Below are 21,826 nucleotides of genomic sequence, written 5' to 3'. Positions count from 1 at the left end.
GTTCAAACGAAGCCTGTTTTGGAATCACAAATAATGGGGCTTTTATATCAAATAAGTACACAGGGTGGGCAAAAAGTTTGTAGAAACTGAAAATGAATGAAAACCGGAAAAATTACTGAAATAAAAAACAGTTTGCAGGGTTAGTATCGCTAGGACACGGGAATTTTTTTTAGGCAGAAAAAATAATAAAAACAGCTGATAGATGGCGCTGACCTACACAAGTTAAAAGATGCGCAAATAACGAACAGAATGACTCAAAATCGTTTATTACATCAGTATGCGCCGTATTCACAGACACGGCTTATAGTGTAGTCACAATTTTTGGATAAGAGATGAACATAGATCGGTTAAAAACCTGAATTTAACCAATCCGGGTCGATGTCTTATCAAAACTATGTGACTATTGTTTAAAAACCATGTCGATGACCACCACCACAGGGGATAACACATTGCAGGCGAGTCACAAATCCAACAATGGCAGAGTGCAGCAGGTTCACATACACGGTTTACCACGCTGAACTGACTGTGGATTAGGAGCGCAAGTTCTTATAACCGTCTCATTTGCATATTTCCACCGAAGTCGCTCATACAGGCGCCACCTATCGGCTGTTTTTTGAGTTTTTCTTCCTATCTTAAAAAACTTCCCGTAACCTAGCGATGCTAACCCTGCAAACCGTTTTCTATTTCGGTTATTTTTCCGATTTTTATTCATTTTTAAAGTTTCTACGGACTTTTTCCCCCACCCTGTATATACAGACAGAATACAGAATGAACCGAGCACGTCCAGGCTCTATCGCTATTGCAATTTAAGCACAGTGGTCATAAGACCGCGGACGCTCCGGGAAAACTTACTGGTGTTTCAGCCAAGCGAAGCCACCCCAAGAAAATCCAACCCGCCCCAGGGCGCCCCTCACCAACTCTCTCGTCACCCTGCCTCCCTCACATTCCCAACCCAACAATAGCCCTGCATCTCCGCCCGGCACCACACACCAGAACGTTTGCGCCCCCAACCCAAACTAAACACCCTCAGCCCCTACAGCCGCCACCCGACCACCCAAAAACCCACATCACTCCCCACGACCGAATTCTCCCGCCCCCAGAACTATCCCTGTATATACAGAACAGGATGGGTAGCAAATAGGGCGTAGGCGTTTCACTGGCGAACCGTTAGGCAAAGCGCAAATTGAGCCGCGTGCAGCGTTCGCGACACGAAGCAGGGCAGCGGCCAACGGAAATCAGGACAGCGCAAATCGAGACACGAGGTGACAACTACGCTAAGCGCGTGCACGCGTGCACTCGTTGGCGCTGCTGTTGAGCCGCAGATTTTCGTGTCCCGCGCGCACGATTCTTCGTATTCGGTAGGGGTTTTTTTTGAAAATTAAACCGTGATTTTGATAGAGTTCGCACTCTCTTATGCAAAATGTTGTTTAATATCAACGTTATTTCATGGGCGGAGATACGGGGGGTTATTGCCGCCCCCCCCCCCCAGACTCACACGTGGAGTTGCTTGATCTAATGTATATATGTATAGATGAATTGACATCATCATCATCGTGCCCCCCCCCCAGCAATAATGACCTTGCCCCCCCCCAGACTTCCAAGTCAATCTCCGCCTATGCGTTATTTACATATATTATCAATTATTTCTTTAATTAATTCCTGAATTATTTTATTTCTTTCTGAGTTTCTATTAAATATTATTGTTCTTTCCAGGGTTTTGAGACTTTTCATTAGCTCTAAATTTTCATTCATTATAGAGTTATTTTTCGGAATTCATTTTGGGATTCATTAATTTCGGGATTTTCATTGATACACAGAATTTTCACTAATTTTGATTCAGAATTTTATAAACTGTCATTAATTCTGAATTTTCATTAATTTTTAGAGAAAAAAATCCACTTTTGTTTTTTTAATAGCCTACGAAATATTTTTCCATTAAATTTCTGAATTCGGCGTTAATTCCGAATATTCATTAATTATATTTTATCGACCGATAGAGGAACAACTTTTCATTAAATCTCAAATTTAATCATTTATTTCACTAATTCTGGTGTTCAATTGATCTAGTTTCCCATTAAATATGAATTTCCAGCATTATGGAATTATTTATTAATTTTAAATTGTGAATAATCGTTTCATTTGTTTTAACTTTTCACAAGTTCGAAATTTTCATTCATTATGGAATTAATTTCGAAACCATTCATTCCAATTGCTGTTAATTACATAATAATCCTTAATTAAGTTTATTGTGTGATTCATTCTAAATTTTGAATTTTCTTGAATTCTATATATTTTCATTAATTTTCGTATATAAACCTTGAATTTTCATTAAAATTTTTATCCCTGCTATATAAATTGCCTTAATTTTTATCCATTTTCAATTCCGATTAATTTATGTAAAGTTTTCATTAATTTATGTGCCTTTAGTTTTTTTTTTAAGGAATAAAATTCATCGGAAACATCTGAATTTTCAATAGTTTTTAATTATTCTCTAATTAATGTTATGTCTTCATTAATGTCAACTTTAATGACTAATATATAATATCCAGGCTCCGGGACCCTCCCTAAATAAGAAGGTTCTAGGCCCCCCCCGAGATCGTTTCCCTTCGAAAACGCTCGTGCACTGGGAACGCGTTCCAATATGCGCATTCCCTCGCTACGCGTGGGGCGTGTTGACGTCATCGCGCTCAGATCCCGCCCACCCGCGAACGCTGCACGCGACTCAATTTGCGCTTAGCCTTAATCCTGGACGCATATTTCCAATTAGAAAAAGTTTCAAGTCCACTGAGGTATTCGAATTCGAAAAACAGCGTTGAATGCAAAAAAACTGTTTCACACGCATTTAACGCTGTTTCTTTTTCCCAAATTTCTTCCGTTTTTCGAAATCGAATATCTCAGTTAATATATATATATTTTTTTTTTTGCATCAGAAGAGATAGGGCAACAACTTTCTCATTGGGTTTTGGGACGCACGAGGACTGTATAGAAAGTTATTTTTTTTTTTATTTTAATAATTACACAAAACCCCTTGAAACATGAGTGACATATCTGAGTACCACATGTTATTTGGAACTTTTTCTAATTGTAAGTATACTTAATCAATGGTCCACCTGTAAAATGTCATACCCCCGTTTGCTATGCACCCTGTATATATTCTAAAATTGTGTTTCCAACGCAGTCGGATCCTTTAAATGTTTTGGTTTAAACCACTATTATTTAGAAAGAGAAATAACAAAAATTCGAGTAACTCTGAAAATAAAGATGGCGACCATCGTGAAAAAGGCGGTGATAAGTATCCTGTTAGTGAGTGATGGAGGAGTTGAGAAAAATCATGGTTATGCCAGGTAAAATAAAATATTTATTACTATGAAATTCATTAACTTAACATATTTTCAGGACGGTTATTATTGCGTGTTCATTCCGCGGTGACTGCCAGCGGAAGTGTGTTTCTCGCCAAGCGGGATCAAATCTTGCCAAATATCGGCGGCTCGGCGGGATATTCCACATAAACTGCATATTTCACCTTTAATTAGCCCTTTTAGCTAATTAAAAAATCCACTATATTAATTAAATTGCTATGTTGATGTAATGTTACAATTTGGAATTTGCTAACAGTATTAATTTACATCCGTCTTTGTAAAAAAAAAAACAAAGACTTCCAATACGGGCTGGACAAATGTATTGTCGGACATGTCCTGGGCATGTAAATATTTTGACCTTGAATGTATTTTTCTCGAACACATACCCGACGTGGGCATATATAAAAAGTAATTAACATTGTCATTCTTTTACTGTTTTCACTGGCGATGATGCAAGTGTTTCTTCCTACATGTATGCGTGAAATTTCACAGAAATAGTTATTTTGGTGGTCATGATGCAATTATGTAGTCTCTACGTATGTTGATATATTTTCGCGGTCCTAATTTGTAGCAGCCCGGTGCGGCCATGGGCTTCCATATACTGTGAACCTTGCTGTTCGGAGAAGAACAGAAAACCTCGCTTCAAGCGAACTGCAGTAAATCCTCCCTTTTTCGGACATACGCGGGATAAAAAATTGTCCGTAAAACAGGGGTGACCATATCAGAGGGGGGTTTCTGTTCATATTGAACAGGGGGTTCTGTTCGTATAGAATTACAACAACGAAAATTGTTCTCCATATAAATAATAATGAATTTCTGACAATAGGAGATGCGTTTAAAGTCACGAAAATACATAATTATCTCACAGATAAGCAATTAACATTACAAAATAAATACTGTGCAAAGTTTACGCACTGAATTTACATCTTTGGAGAAACAGATCAATCTATGTTTTGGAGGTCATTGAAGTTTTACATCAGCAGTTCTTACCTTTCAAATAGCATTGAAGTAAACAGAACTTGATTATAATAACATATAAATAGGGTGACCATACGTCCAGTATTTCCCGGGACAGTTCCGGTATTTTCTGTTTTTTTGGCCGTCCCGACTTTTTGGCAAAAATGTCCCGGTTTTTCCCGTATTTTACACGAAGCCCACTTGAATTTTTATTCTTTATTGAAGTCAAAGATTGAAACTATTTTTCAACTCATAAATTATATTACGATAATTACAACTATAAATAAGAATATTAATCTCCCACATTTGTCTTCGTGAACGTTTTTTTTTCGTGGAATTCATTTTAATCCACTGCAATTTGCCGTAATGCATCATTTCCCGGCATTGGGATTTTTCCGTAATTTCAACAATATTTGGCAACTTTGTTCGGTTTTGGCGCCATTTTTGGTGATAATTGGCAATGTCCCGTATTTTTCCGTATTTGGAATCTCAATTTCCCATATTTCTCTCGAGGAAATATGGTCAGCCTACATATAAAGATATTTTCTTTCGAAAGCGTACGTCTCTGATCACACCAATATGCGTTAGGAGGTAGGGATCAGGGTTAACGCAATTTTGCTGACAAGTGGGGAGGGAGTCAAAAATATGTAAAAATTTGCTGACGTAATACTTGATCGGCCCCTTGGTTGGTTTTGCTGAATATTTCAACTCCTTTAAAATGTATTTGAAGCTGCGAGACTAAGTTTTCAGGAAAATTTATTTGATGAATACATTGAATTCATTTACAAGAGTATCAACTCCCCAATTTTACGTTTTCACTGTATTCGAGACATCAATTCTTTGTCTCAGTGGTAGAGAGCGACGATTATAGTGGAATGGCCATATTGAACAATGTGAAAAAGTATACGACAACAACCAGCAACACATTATTCTAAACGGACATCGGGATTGCAAAACATTAACGAACTGCAAGAACAAATTTCATTCAAAAGGAAGCCAAAAATGTAAAAAAATTCATCAAATATTGTGCTGCCATCTGGTGAGCATATTTCGAACCGAAATTGTAATTATTGGTGTCCGTAAAGGGGTTTTATTGCAATGGAACGGATGATGAAAATCGCGCTTGTGACCGTATCTGAGGGTGATCGTTGAAGTGGGTTCAAAATCCATTAATTAAATAGGCTATTCGCCGTTATTTGGCCGTAAAACAGTGGTGACCGCTCTTGAGAGGTGACCGTTAAGAGCGGTTTTATTGTAGTATATCTCGATGGTATTCGAAAAGCCTTACTTTGTGCATGAAAACGTAAAAAATATATTTCTCCAAAACAAAAATTATACATTATACGGCTCTATTTATAGAGTATATAAAATGTCAGAAAGGGATGAAAATTCTTCTATTCACTCTAAAGGTATAGAAAATATTCACGCCGCGTATTTAAATTCTACACAAAAGTATCGGAAAAACATATCCATCACAAAAACACCTGCTGCCACCTATCAAATAAAACCTAAACTAACTGTTATTATTTTTCAAATAAAGTTAGTTGTGTTCGTTTCAAACGATATACAGCACGAAAACAAACATAATGTGTACTGATACAAAAAAATTTGCTTTTATGCTACATACCGGTGTAAATTTTATGTGCCAAAATATCAGTATGACCAATTGACACGAAATTTTTGCATTTAAATTGCAATTGAATGCAATTTTTAAAATATTCACTTCCACATTAATTTCAGCATTTATGTCGATACAATTTTTTTTAAATCGCTAATTTTTAAAGAATAACCTTTTATTTTTCAAGTTTAATGTTGTTTCCATAGACATGGCAAGTCCAGTAAACATACTACTACTTAACCGCACATGCACCACCGCACACATTCCTTCTACGGAATTTCTAACGACAAAAAACTTATTAGAAAAACAAAATTTTCACGAATTTTTTGGTTGATATTTCTGAACTATGGAATCAGAAGTGGAAATAATAGAAAAATATCAATCCAAATCTTAGGCTTAGGTTTTCTGGACATTGTTCAGCCGTGGTCAAAAAATCAAATAGAATGCTCGGTTGTATTTCCAAAAAGGTCTCTTCGCGTTCTCCTAAAATCATTCTTCCGCTTTTTCGAGGCTTAGTTCGTCCTGGACTGGAGTAGGCTGTAAGGTTTTGGAGACCATACCTACAGAGGGACATGGACGTGGTTGAAGGGGTGCAGAGAAGAGCTACGCGTGTCCTTATTGGCACACGGGGCTTGAGTTATGAAGAGAGACTTCATTTCTTGAATATGTTTACGTTGGATGAACGCAGGTGTCGGGGAGATATGATCGAAGGGTTCAAAATTTTCAATGGGATGGATAGGATGGACCATGAATTATTAGTACACCGCCAATCGACTGCTTTTACAAGGGGACATCAGTATCGTTTGGTTAGAGACAATCCAAGGCTATGGTGTCGCAGGGAATTTTTCTCTAATAGGGTTGTCAATAAATGGAATAACTTACCCCTGGGAGTAGTAAATTGTAACACAATTGGCACGTTTAAAAAGAAATACGATAAACATGTTAGGGTAAATCGAGAAGCTCTATCCATACTTAAAATAAGGCAACCATAAGTATTCTTTATGAGCCTTGTATAATATTTTATCACGTGTATATATTGTTTATAATTTTTGTTTAATTGGGTTGCTGTATTTTTGAAATATACGACATCCATATTTTTATGGGCCTCTTTTTCTCAGCCACCTCGTTGGGCATTTTTCCTGTTGTGGCTTTGTATTTGTGTTTGTATTAATTCGGCCGGCAGAAGGTCAAATGAATCCGGAATAGCCTAAAATGATCTGTTTCTTGGTGATATATCTAGCTGAATTAGTTATTTATCTAAGTAATTTTATATACATTATATCTAGTAAGTTTATTACTAGGAATTGCTAATTAATATACCAACCGAAAATAAATAGAAATAAAACTTTTCCCTTCAAAAAAACTTTTTTATTCAAATCAATGAATGTTTGACTAATGACAGAACAGGTATCTTATATATAAATGTGAAAGTATGTATGTATGTATGTATGTATGTATGTATGTATGTATGCTCTTTATACAAATCTACAGTTTTAGACCGATCGTCGCCAGATTTTGCATATATACCAAACATTTGCGGGATTGAACCGTAGGCTACTTTAAAAGTTCGTCAGAGCTGGGCAAATGCCCGAAATGGGCAAAAAACTGTCGGGCAACAATGGTTTTGGGGCCTCAACAATCACTTTCGGAACGTTTACTTTGGTTACCGTGGTTTCCAACAATGCGTTTCAGACATGAATATATGCCTTTACAATGGTTTGTCACATCTTTAACGCTGCCATCATTACAGTTTATTCCTTTATAATGGTTTGGCTCTTTTCCAATACTCCCAGTAATTAAAAAAAACCCGGGAAGCGCCAGATATTTTTGCTTGCATGTATACAGGGTGTCCTGTAAGTACTAATGTGGCCTTTATCTCATCAACCACCCATCGTCGAGGTATAGTTTCAATTTAAAAAGTGCTTAAAAGGAGTTTGAATAATATTCCCTGCAGAAGCTGGACATATCGCGTCACTAACAACAGAGAACAACAACTACGGCGATAAAACAGGGAATAAAAATGTTCAACGCCAGCTGATGAACTCAATGCTTGCCTCAAATCATCAGCACTCTACTTCACCAAACACCAACTCTGGCCATATCGCTACATTGCAATTTACTGCCATTAGTGAGATGGGTTGGAAGTGAAGGTTCTGTCTATCGGTGGTCGCCTCGAGTTTGTTAAGACATCAACACTCTGGCACGAAGCTAAAAAATTATCATTATCCACCAACATGCGAGTTCAACTGCAAAATGACTCAGCACTGCCATCATTTTCACATCAGTTGATCAAACTTGGCAATGGAAGAATTCCCGTAGACCCAAGCACTGGACTGATAACGTTCCCAAATGGATTTTGCCAGTTATTATGTATATAAACTCAGTTCAAGAACTTGCAGACAAAGTCTTCCCAAACATTCAACAAAATCACCGAAACCATGAGTGGCTTTGTGAGAGTGCGATTCTGGCACCGAAAAATGAGTGTGAACAAGATCAACGGAAAAATCCTAAAAATTATTCCGGGAGACTCCACATCTTACAAATCGGTTGACACTGTCACAGACACAGCGCAGACAATTCTGTATCCTGCAGAATGTCTGAACTCTTTTTGGATATTCCGGGTGTGCCACCACACAATTTGACCCTCAAAGTCGGAGCACCTGTAATGCTTTTAAGAAATTTGGAGACACCGATACTCTGCTATGGCAACAGACTCTGCGTGAAGAAATTGCGCAATTGCATCATTGAAGCACCGATTCTAACTGGATGTTACAAAGAAAAAGAAGTCTTCATTCCATGTATCTCAATCATCACCGAAGAAATGCCATTCACTTTCAAGCGATTAGAAGTTCCCGATTCGTTTAGCTTTTGCCATGACAATCAACAAAGTGCAAGGCCAGTTGTTAGCAGTGTCAGGTATCAACTTACTTGAGCCCTGTTTTTCACACCTTTCGTCCCCTGTTCGCGTGTTGGTAATAGCAAAAATTTGTACATTTACACACCAGATGGAAAAAGAAAACATATTGTGTATCCACAAGCAATTGCCTGAAGATTTTAATTTAAATATTTAAATATAAAAGTAGTTTTTTCTTACTTGATGCAGAAATTTTTTTGATTAAGAAGTAATTAATAAGCTATACATATATAAATTTTTTACGGGGCGGGCAACGTCGCCGGGTATCAGCTAGTTGCAAATAAAATTGATATTTGTCGGTTTCAGGATTAAAAGTTGCGATTTATAGCCATTGTTGTTGTTCGCCTGCTGTAATGCGCGCGATTTGCATCCCATCGTCAAACTGTCCGTCTACTTGAAATTTTTGTTTCATTTCGTTATTGAAGGGGGAAAATGACAATATTGGAACTATCTCGCACAGGAGTGGGCTCTGGCTCACCTGCCGCCTTGTGGGATCCGATGTATTATTCCTAAAAAGCATGTTTCGGCCCAGAGAGCCGAATGACCTGTATAATAGAGCTATAGTCTGTTTCAGGTTAACTTTGCAGTGAAGAGAAAGGTAGAGAGTGTATTCCTTCGCCGCAAAATATAGTTCTCATATATCGGAGGTTTAAGATGAACCTTTATACATAATATTTCAATTTTTTCTATGATTTTGAAAAAAATACTGAAAAAAAATCGTTTTGAACCGATGTTTACTTGTTTAAAATTTTTAAATTATAAAAAATATTGGTTACCATTATCAAAAATCCATAGCAACGGCAACGACACTCTGGCGCGATATCCTAGAAATTTTCCCCGCCAATATCACTGTCGTTTTTTTTCGTTACACAATTATATACTGTATATATACATTTTTTTTTTCGTTATTTGGTTGAATTTTCCATAACGACACAATTTTTCATTCAGTTTTACATGCAGTTGTAGGCTTACATAAAAACGAATATTCAATCAGTTTTATTTTCTCCTAAAAATAGGCTTCAGTGAGTTCAGATATTCACTCATAGATTACAAGAAGTTTTTCTCTTCCACGAGAGTGCCGATACTATTGTGACTTGTGAGAGGCCCTCTATGGGTGCAGAAGTTTTGGTTATAGATCCTCCTTTTTTTAATTATTTATTTTTTGCCATATTTATGGGATATAGTTTTAGTTTCCGATCACGGAGAGTGTTGACAGAGTCGCGACTTCCACTCACACGAACGGACGCCATCTTCCACCCACCTGTTTCTCCTCATGCCCCTTGCCTATAGCGTCTCTTCAGATACAATAAATGAGTTGGGGGTGGGGGTCCACAGTGGTTTGGGCTTCCATCTGTTATGTGACAGTTGTGTCTTAATTTTCACCAGAGATAGCCACGCTAAAGTTCTCTGCTCTTCCATTCCTGAATACTATATTTTAGGTTTTTGAATATTCGTTGTAAACAAAACTCCATAAGAATAATCCGTAATAACCATGAGCAGCACATCAACCGTAACAAAAGACTAAAGCTGTCGGGAAAACAAGTGGCATCGACGTATACCGTTCGGGGAAGGGGGGAGGTCGAGTGACGGAAATTTCGGCAAGAAAAGTGAGTAGAAAAATTCTAAACTTTTCCGTATTATTATTATTATTTGGTGCTATTCCTGCATTTACATGTGAAAACAGAGTTAACCTGCTTCTTCTTAATTTATTTAACATTAATTTTTTCCATATAAATTGAAGAAAAAATTAAAAATCCCCAAGTTTTTGAGAGCCATGGTTAATATACAGTATTTTAAAATTACACGTTGCTTTCATAATATTGTTTTGATTTTTTTTTTGTAAATAAATTTCAGCTGAGGGAAGGAAAATATTGCAGAAAAATATATGACTTTTTTTGAAATTTTTAATGTTACTTACGACACATCAATGAAGAGTAAGTGACACGCTGATAGAAGATAATTATTTTTTTCTAAATTTTAAAACATTTTCTAATCAAAAAACAAAACAAATGATTTCAAAAACCTCACTTTAATTTCTGAAAGTATCGGCAATGGTTTTCTTTTAATTCTATAATTATTACTAATTTAACTGTGCAATTACGTTACACGTAAAAAATGTTTTCTCAGTGAGATTGGCGAGAATCGGCCATACCTTACCGAGGCCGCGCATCGATACATTGGTTAAGAGGCTTTCGTTCCCATAGCAACGAGTGATGCGGTTCCCTCGTAGCTTCCCCTTCACTGCAAAGTTAACCTGAAACGGACTATAGAGAGTTTTTCATGTGGAGCCTTGTGGCTGACACGGCCAGCGGCAGCTCGCTTATATGTTCTCGATGTATCATTACCCTTTTTTTTTGTCTTCGTCGTAATAATTGTTCGAATAAATATTTTATTATGTTCGTGGAGGGATTTCAAAATATATTTGTGTCAACACATCATCGACCCCCCTTCTCTCTCTCCACCGCGACAGCCTCGCATTCCGCTATTTGAGCTATCATATCCCTTTTTTGGATTGAATTTTTTAAAATTAATCTAAATTTATTTTTTTAATACAGTTGAACCTTGTTAACGCCAAAATCAGTGGCGTTAAAGCCGGGAGGGGGGGGGGTGCTATGTGTGTAATAATCATCATCGCCACCAGCCAAAGAATTAGGTAGTCAAAGCCGTCCGGATGGGAAGGGGAACTGACAAAACAATGTATATGCTCTGTGTGTTTGTGTATGTAATGTTTTTCTTGATTTAAATAAAGTGATAATGCAATATGGTGGCAGCGGTAAAAGGCCATGACAACAAAGTAGCAGCAGGGAAAAAAAATGTTCTGATACACATCAAGTAGATGAAAATCAGTACTTGCAAGGAACTTTCAATCTGAAAAGTAAACATGACTGATCCAGAGCACTTTCCTTTTGCCATTCCAGCAATACAGATGAACCAGCCGGACAATTTTACATTTTCAACACCTGCAAAATGGTCAAGATGGATAACTCGCTTCCAGAGATTCCGTATAGCTTCTCGGCTCTCCACCAAGACGGGAGAAGAGCAGGTAAACTCGCTGATTTATATTATGGGTGAACAAGCCGAAGACATTTACACTTCTTTCGAGTTGGCTGACACAGAAAGGGGAAACTATGAATTTGTTGTGAAGAAGTTTAGTGATCATTTCATTGTTAAAAAGAATACAATTTTTGAACGAGCACAGTTCAACAAACGTGTGCAGCAAGAAGGAGAATCAGTAAACAACTTCATTACTGCTTTATACAGCCTTGCTGAACATTGTGATTATGGAGAATTGCATGATCAACTCATACGTGATCGTATTGTTGTTGGTATTCGAGATAAACCTCTAAGTGAAAGGCTGCAACTGGATGCCGAACTTACACTAACAAAAGCGGTAGAACAAGTTAGGCTTAGTGAATCAATCAAGCAGCAACAACATAAACTCAATGAAACGGAAACCAATGTTCCTATACATGCAATGTCTTCAAGAAAATCTGATCACTTTCAATATCAAAAGTCTGGTGTGAAAAATAAACCAAAGAGGAAGAACTTTTCAGATTCCCAACATTCGGAGACATGCAAATGGTGTGGCAAGCAGAAACATGAGAGAAGATTATGTCCAGTTAGAGATGCCAAATGTTTTAAATGTTCGGAACTGGGACAATTCGGAAACGTTTGTTTAGCAAAGAAACCAAACCAGCATTCAAAAATTTCGTTCTTGGGTCATATTCAAGACAAAACAAACCAGGATTGGACAGTTTTTGTCAATATTATGAATAAAAAATTGAAATTTCGACTAAATAGCGGAGCAGATCATACAGTAATACCTACAACTTTGTATCACAACATGTTTCAGAAATTGAATTTGAAACCAGCTGATAGAACTCTCTGTGGTCCAGATAACACTCCGTTAAAAGTGCTGGGCATGTTCGAAGCACCTCTGAGCTATGTGAACAAGAAATGCACAGAAGAAATCTATGTCATCGATGGCTTGAAAAACTGTCTTCTTGGGAAACCAGCTTTGATATCCTTTGGTTTAGGACCCAATATCAGTGCTGTTCAATGGATTACTGAAATAGATCCGAAAAAAGAGTTTCCTGAACTGTTCGAAGGACTTGGACTCATGAAGGAATGCTATTCCATACAACTCAAGCCTGATGCCATTCCATGTGCAGTAACATCGCCAAGACGAGTACCCATACCTCTTTTGAAGAAGACAGAAATCGAGATAAAAAGGATAGTCGAACAAAAAGTCGTAACTCCAGTCACCGAGCCAACAGAGTGGTGCTCTCCTGTTGTCATAGTGCCCAAAAGTGATGGAAAGGTGAGAATTTGTGTGGATCTGATCGAGCTGAATAAAAATGTTCTACGGGAATTACATCCCTTACCCAAAGTGAAATACGCACTGAATCTCTTATCTGGTGCTAAAGTGTTCTCAAAACTGGATGCAAATTCAGGATTCTGGCAAATCCCATTGAATGAAAAATCATCTTATCTCACAACATTTATTACTCCGTTTGGAAGATTCAGATTTCTTAGACTACCCTTTGGAATCTCTACCGCTCCAGAACATTTCCAAAGAAGAATGATACAAATTCTGGAAAACACAAGTGGAACAGTTTGTCACATGGATGACATACTAGTGTGGGGGTCTACTCAAGAAGAGCATGATGTGAGATTGAGAGAAGTTTGCCAGAAACTGAAGGATGTTCATTTGACTTTGAACAAAGAAAAATGTATCTTCTCAACGAGCAAAATTAAATTTCTTGGTCACATCATTGATAGCCAAGGAATTCATCCAGATGATGAGAAAATCATTGCTATCAAGGAATATAAGTCACCAACAAATAAGAAGGAACTGAAACAGATGTTGGGCATGGCAAATTACTTGGCTCGTTTTGTTCCAAATTATGCAGAAGTGTTTTCTCCTCTAACTATGCTTCTCAGTAACAAAATAGATTTTATCTGGGATATACCTCAGCAAAATGCTTTTCTCAAATGGAAGGAGATACCGTCATCTGATCCTGTTTTGAAAATATTCAATCCCAACTAGGAATCCATAGTTACTGTCGATGCATCTTCATATGGCTTGGGAGCCACCTTACGCCAAAAGCAAGATGATGGTCAGATTGGTGTTATTGCCTATGGTTCCAGAACTTTAACCACAGCTGAGACTCGATACGCCCAAATCGAAAAGGAAGCCTTAGCTATTGCATGGGGTTGTGAGAAATTTAAGGATTACCTAACAGGAACTCATTTCAAGATAGAGAGTGATCATAAACCTGATTCCTATCTTCTCCAGAAAACATTTGGACGACTTGTCACCAAGGCTACAAAGGATCAAATTAAGGATGATGCGATACTCTTATGACATAGTTCACATTCCAGGAAAGGAACTGTATGCAGCAGACGCTTTATCCAGGAGCCCTCAAGTGTATCCAAACAAGACAAATGAATTGGAAGACGAAATAGATGCATATGTTCAAATGGTTAAAGAGACTCTACCAGCTTCATCGAAAAGACTGGAAGAACTACAAGAAGCACAACTTGCAGACGAAGTTTGTCAGAAACTTTCATCATATACAATGACGGGATGGCCTGCAAAGGAAGATGTCGATTCCTTTTGTCTACCTTTCTGGCAACATCGTTATGAAATCTCCATTCAGGATAGGATAGTGATGAGAGGCTGTAGAATCATCATTCCTCGATCACATCAGATTCACGAAGGTCGTCTTGGAATTAAAAAATTCAGAGCTAGATCCAGATGTTCTGTTTATTGGCCTAGAATAAGTAAAGAAATAGAAGAAAAGGTAAAAAATTGCACGGCTTGTATCCAAGAATCTAAGAACAGGCACCAACCTCTCATTCCAACACCATTTCCTGAGAGACCATGGTAGATGATTGGCATGGACTTGTTCAAGTACAAGAATTCGTGGTATCTACTTTTAGCTGACTACTATTCTCGTTTTCCTGAAATTGCAAAACTTGATAGACTGACAGCTGCTGAAATCATAAACCATTGCAAGTCCATATTCGCTCGACATGGCATTCCAGATATTGTTCGATCAAACAATGGGCCTCAATTTGATCCAGTGCGAACATTGGAATTTCAAACATTTTCTAAAAGGTATGGATTCACACACATTTCTAGTAGCCCAAAGTTTCCTCAAAGTAATGGATTGGTTGAGTCAGCAGTTAAAACAGTTAAAATGCTGATTAAGAAGTCTGAAGATCCATACATTGCTTTGATGGCATATCGAGCAACTCCCCTAGAAAACAGATTCAGTCCAGCAGAGTTGCTGATGGGTAGAAGAATTAAAACAACTTTGCCAATAGCTAAAGGTCAGTTGCAACCACAAACAATGGATAGAAAAACCATCGAGGTCAAGGAAGAAAGAAGAGTTGAAAGACAGTGCCAAAACTACAACCAAAGACATGGTGTGAGAGATCTAAAGAAATTACAGGAAGGAGAAGAAGTATGGAGATAACTGACAGAAGAGCTACTGGTGTAGTACTAAAAAAGACTTCATTCCCAAGATCTTATCTGATTAAGTCGGGAAATAGCATCTATAGAAGAAATAGGAGACATCTAATCCCATCACCAAATTTCCACCCAGAGAAAGAAGAATTGGACTTTCCTTCATTAGAACACTGTCCTGCAGCAACTCCATCGAATTCGAGTGAAAACTCAGCTGTCAAGGTACCTTATGTGACTAGAAGTGGGAGGATGGTTCGCCCCCCTAATAGGCTCAACCTATAAAAAAAGAGGGGGGGGGGAGATGTGTAATAATCATCATCACCACCAGCCAAAGAATTAGGTAGTCAAAGCCGTCCGGATGGGAAGGGGAACTGACAAAATAATGTATATGCTCTGTGTGTTTGTGTATGTAATGTTTTTCTTGATTTAAATAAAGTGATAATACAACACTATGGGTGCTCGAGCACCCACGGTAATTTGTGTCGATAATAGGTCTGAGCTCCCAAAATTGATTCAGAATTGGAAAGTTCCTGTATAAAGCTGAAGACGAGTAGCCCACGTGTTCGAAACACTTCCGACGCCCTTGGCCAGAATACCTACTCCAAAGTTTCCAAGGCGGAAATTAGAGAAGTACGGGGTTTCTGGTACTCAAGGCCCTGGACAAGTGAGAATCCAGCTTCTTTCTTTGCCTTTACTTGACCACTCCCGGAAAATTACTGTGTTCGTGAACCAAACTGCACAGTTGCCCCGTGTGACAGAGTCTATTCTTGGTTCTAGTATCATCACATCTCCAGATGTATCTACACTAAACCTTAGGCTCTACCACCAGCGATACCACAACCCTTGTACCCTCGCTTAAGCCGCCCTTGGTGTCGTAGGTGCAGTGGCCACATGGATGCAGGCTGTACCCTCGACGATCTATTGTCGATTTTTCTGCAGTTATGCAATAAATCTCTTGGAATCTTAAATCAGGCCAAAATGACACGTCATGTGGCCATAAGGACGAATCTAGTAAGTTTTCTCTCCCGAGTTTCTTGTGCCTCCATGACATCGAAATCTTTGTGTTCATCGTTACTCCAGATTGCTCTGCTAATAGTAACACATGCCAACAAATTGCTCTCAGAGTCATGGACCCTTTCATTATCCATACCGTGAGGTCTGTTGTCGCTGAAGTAGTGTGTGTGTGCCCGATATATTCCAGTATGGTATTTAATCGAAGTGATTCCACATGTGGTTTCTTGATGCCATTGCTAAAGTCGATTTCAATTGCCAGACTAACACTGCCAGATTCCTGTCTTGGAGATGCAGAGTGGGAATTGAAATTTGTGGAATGACAATGCCCAATGTGGCCCATCCCCATCTGGTGTTATTTACCCTTAACTGTGTTGAGCAAACATTGTTATACTTGGTGCTTCTGTGTCAGATGAGATAGAATCCGACAAGCACCGTTGTCCGTACCTTGATTGCCTCGACTGTCGTATTTAGTTTCTTGTTCGTTTGATTTTTTGGCATTTCTTTTCTATAAGCTGTGCATTTTCAGGAATTAGTTTTTCGTTGGTTTGAAGTTTTCATAGAGTAGCCGGTGTTCCAGTTTTTCATTCGACTTGTTTCGTCCAATTTATTTTGATCAGGTTTCGGGGATATTTTTTACCAGAAGTTTCTTAAATTTCCAATGCAAGTGTATATGCGTCCACGCTGCTTTCCTTTCTGTTTTGCTTTTTCTTTTCAAATCTTCCGTACTGAGAAAATGTTAGTTATTTATTTTGACAGTTTCTCGATTACTTTTTGTCAAATCCTCTTTCAAACGTCTCTGTTTTCCTGGTATTCATTTTTCTTAGAGTGTAAAAGTAAGGTATTGTTTGCCTGAAAAAAAAATCAAATTTCATTCACACTTTATAACAAATTTTGAATGCAATTTCCGAATATATCCATCTCTTATACAAATACAAGGCCACAACAGGCAAAATTCCCAACGAGGTGGCTGAGAAAAAGATGCCCATAACAAGTATGGATGTCATATATTACTAAAATACACAGCAACACAATTGAAAATGCAAGTGGGGTTATTTGTTATTTTATAGCAAAAATTATTAATATAGAAGTTTAGTATTCGAGTGTAGCTCAGTTTATCTTCGTGTGTATTACGAGTTTTCAATTCGGTAGGGGGATATCGCGATTTTTATGGAGAGATGGAACGCTGTGAAACATCACTCGCGACAGTGATTGAGATAGATATGCTACGCCATCAGGGCCATTCTCAACAAACATCCTGTTAAGGGTATGTGGTGGTGTAAATGCTGAAAGAACTAAAGTATTACAATTGTTTCGAACGCGCAACACACAACGTCTCCGATAACAAAAACCACACGGATCATCCATCGCTTGCTTGTCTGTATACCGCTGTGCGTTTGTTCTTCCCAACATATTCCGAGATTCTTAGCTTCTCACAAACAATTTCCCTTCCTGCTTCCAATGAAATGCATTTCATCTTCCATGAAATTCACAAAAATGGAAGCCACAATTGCATCAAGAGATAAATCTGGTTGGATCTTCTTTTTTTTCGCGTCTAGATTCTCAGGACTGCATATAGAACTACTAAGCCGTACAATGTACCTTGTTCATGGCCCCCACGTAGGGGGGGGGCTGACAGGGCTCTAGCCATGGGGCCCGTTACGATTATCATAATTTTTTTTGCTTTTTCACGCTATAAATTAGCTACAGAAGGGGCCCGTTAAAAGTCTGACCGAGGGGCCCGCAAAATATCCCAGCCTAGGGATCCCGCTACAGGATGTGGGGGCCATGACCTTGTTATAATATTCCTCTAAGAAAATTCTAACACACTGGTGAATGCTGGGCATAGGTGAAGATACGGATGGGGGGGGGGCGATCGTTGTGCCGAGACTTTTCAACGGACAGATCGGCTCACATTTGCGTCTTGAAGTTGGGAACCACAGAAAACCAAGCTATATATTAACTATAGAAGGACCCGTGGAAAGTCTGACCTGGGGGGCCCGTAAAACATTCCAGTCTAGGAACCCTGCTCGAGGATGTGGGGCTATGGCCGCAACTAGAGGGGGGGCAGGTGGGTCTGGTGCCCCGGGCGCTGAACTAGAAGGGGGTGCCGAATTCACCTTTTAACTGTTTCTTCTACATCAAGGGGCGCCAAAATGCCGGCCTGCCCCGGATGACAAAGTATCTAGTTGCGGCCCTGCTCGGGGTATACACCTCAGGAACCACCTTTTGCAAGGGCCCTGGGCATGGCCCCAACGAGGGTGGGGCTAACATATCTCCAGCCCTGGGGGCCCAGGAATATGGACGAGATGGCCCGGGACGCTTCTCAGTATTTTTCACGTTATAAATTCATCGTATAGGGGCCCGTGAAAGATCCCAGCCTACGGAGCCCTGCTCCATGATGTGAGGACCATGGCTTTGGGCAAAGCAGACATTAAATAACCCCCACCCGTCAACTTGGGGGGGAAGGGAATTTTTTTTCATTATATAATCTGCACTAATAAATCCGCGTGAACCGAATAGGACCATTTCCGGTCGGCCGAAACGTAAAAAAACTTAATTATGCTAGGTGTTTGTATTTTCCTAGCGTGGCGTATCTGTTCCATCGTTTGCATATCCACATATTTTTGCCTTTTTAGAGAATGCATTGAAGAAAGTAATTTCGAAATCAATGAAAAAAGTAATTTCAGAATTTATGCAAGAAGAAATGACTACTGTAATTTCGCAATTTATAAAATAAATAATTCTAGAATAAATGAAGGAAATAGTTCTAAAATAAATGAAAGAAATAATTCTAGGAATGAATGAAAGAAATAATTCTAGGAATGAATGAAAGAAATAATTCTAGGAATGAATGAAAGAAATAATTCTAGGAATGAATGAAAGAAATCTGAAATTTAGTGAAGAAATTATTCCAAAACTAATTGAAAATTCAGAATTAATGATAGAGATAATTCCAAAATTGATGAGAATCCTGAATTATTAGAATAAATAATTCCAGAATCGATTCAGAAATAAAAAATTTCCTATGTGAAGCTCAAGACAATCATCCACATGATTGAAACACTTCTGACACCATGGAGAAGTGATCAGCCCAGTTTCCCAAACTTTAAATTTTTTCCTCCTTGTCAACCAATAACTTCTGAGGGGGTGATGAAATGGTCCAGAGGAGCGAAGGCTGTAACGAGATGCCTTTGAATTTCCCTATAGATTAATGATTTAAAACTCATCTCGCCTATTGCTTGCTAGTACCCAAGAGTGATGTTCAACAGCCCAATTGGAAACCACTTCAAGAATTAACATTATGCTGGGTGCAGTCAAAGAAAGGTCATTGAAAAGGGTAGATTTCTCTCTCCCCGCAGAAAAAGTTTCTGGCTATGTAAGAGAACTTCAAATCTTAAACAGCTACCTGAGATGCGGGTGGATGTCTGGCCAAGATTTTTCTGAAGTCATACCTGACTAAAAATGGTCTGCCTATGAATTTACATGTATACTAAAGAACATTTGAAGACAATCCCGCCAGGCTCGGGTGAGTTTGTGTTAAGATGGCACTGTTCCACCCATGTAAGGCATACAAAAAAAAGAGCAATGAAATGGAAAAAAAAAAAGATTATTTCTTGAAATTGATATTCATGTCACAAAAAATCTAATGAAAAGGAGGGGGGGGGGGCTTTTCTTTTCAATAGTTGCTCTATTCCGCTTCAAGTATTTTTTCCCGTGGTATTTATGTTAGGATATTTGCTAACGTTATTATTTTGTCGCCAACGATAAATGGCCAGGCCTGACCACCCTCCACTAAATTAACCAATCACGGAACAGAATACGGGCTTTCGAACATTTTGTCTGTAGATATCGTGAACATGCGTTTTTAACTGGCTGTTGCGGAAAGGCAGTTGTGAGAATTTTCTCTTCCCAAAAATTCATCTTCGCAACACCCAGTTGTTAAAAGTTGTTGAAAACCCTCGTATAGGTAGCGGAGAATCACGTCATCCTCGTATAACTGTCTTGCCCCCCCCCCCCCCCCGATCCTGTAATTACACCTCTGCCTCTAGCAGTATCGTCGTAGCCGAGTAAATTGTGACAAAGATCCCTTCTCACCTGTTAGCAATTTTGCCATCCAGATGATGGCAATTACAAATTAGTGTAACAAAATTACACAAATTAACACTTTTATTACATATAAATTAGTGACTTTAGAAAATTTCGATAGTCATACAGAGTAGGCAAAAATCAATGATACATTCAGAAAACTATTTTAAAAATTAAGTATTTGATTAAAAAAAGGTACAATAAGGAAAAAAAAACCGATCACATATTGCAAATTTCGTCTCATAATAGATTGAAACAAAATTAGTTCAAATTTTACTCAGAGATGACGCTGTATCACAAAAAATCTACAGAACATAAAATTCGACAAAACAGGTCATAATTAATGTTTATTATGATTTATTTTATTATCATTATTTATTTATTTCTATTTTTTGCTTTACATAAACCTCCCATATTTCTTGTAGCTCGGGCTACTTCTAAACGATACTCAATTAATTTCAACCCACGTATCTGTTACTAACATGATTGTGGAAGGGTTTCGAGAGCACTTCCGCGATTCTTGTCTTCAGTTTCTCAATGAACCGCAGTCGCGTGGACAATCCTCATGGAACACGCATCGCGAAAATATCCAGCTTTGAACCTCCCACAGACAACACATTGGTATGTTCGTCTGAAGTTGGGTTTTCCCTGGAATTTGCGTGAAGCATATACCAAGCAGGTTTACAACATGTAAAAACGAACGTAAAATTTATATCAGGCCACCGAGTTCTATTACATTCGGAAGTCAGATGGCAGCTTTTTTTTAACTCTTTAACCGGTTTTTAAAATTTTCCTGATTCCCCATTTTAACTGCCTCATTTGAAATCGCGATATCCTCCCAATTGATCGTCCTATTTCCAAGAAGAATTATTTTTTTCCGATTGCGATCTGTTAACTGCTCTCTTCCCTCCCACCCCGCAACAAGAAAATTGACTCCCCCCACCGCTTTTATTTCCCTCACTGTGATACAAAAACACCTGCCATGACGTGTGTAACCTTCTAGAAAGATAAATACTTTTTTGGAAAAAAATCTTATTTGTATTATTTATAATAAAGCGTATATTTCTTTCCCTTTTTTTTTCTCGCTTCTTCTCTTATCTAACCTCGAACAAGAGCTGACTCCGCCCACTGGCAGTTGATTGATTGGGGTGGGGATGAAATGTGCAAAACACATGTTTTACAGTAAAAACAACTTCAACGCTTTTTTAGAAGACGAGATATTTCTGGGTGTCTGAAATAAAGCAGATGAAGTTTGACAAGATATCTCGGAATTGCCGCTGAAAGGGTTAAACACATGAAAAAGCATCTCCCAGAAGCAAATTCCATGTTAGATACAGTGCGCACACACGGCACATTCAATTCGGTAGAAGTTCCGCAGAAGGATATTTTCGAGTTGCAAGTGC

The 21,826-nt window shown here is 38.4% G+C and overlaps 1 long non-coding RNA gene across 1 annotated transcript in view; it reads right to left on the bottom strand.

Moving 5' to 3' along the window:
* Window positions 1–9,103: 9,103 nt before the first annotated feature.
* The window catches only part of LOC149065005 (uncharacterized), a 41,039-nt gene continuing 28,316 nt past the window's right edge, over window positions 9,104–21,826 (bottom strand). Inside the window, exon 5 of the long non-coding RNA XR_016195749.1 lies at window positions 9,104–17,186. This is a non-coding gene — a long non-coding RNA (uncharacterized LOC149065005). The remainder of the gene's footprint in view (window positions 17,187–21,826) is intronic.

Source organism: Pholcus phalangioides, unplaced genomic scaffold, assembly GCF_987345545.1.
Source record: "Pholcus phalangioides strain wild (caught in Gottingen) unplaced genomic scaffold, Ppha-v1.0 ptg000042l_1, whole genome shotgun sequence".
NCBI classification, from domain to species: Eukaryota; Metazoa; Arthropoda; class Arachnida; order Araneae; family Pholcidae; genus Pholcus; species Pholcus phalangioides.
This window is presented reverse-complemented; position numbering and strand designations above follow the sequence as displayed.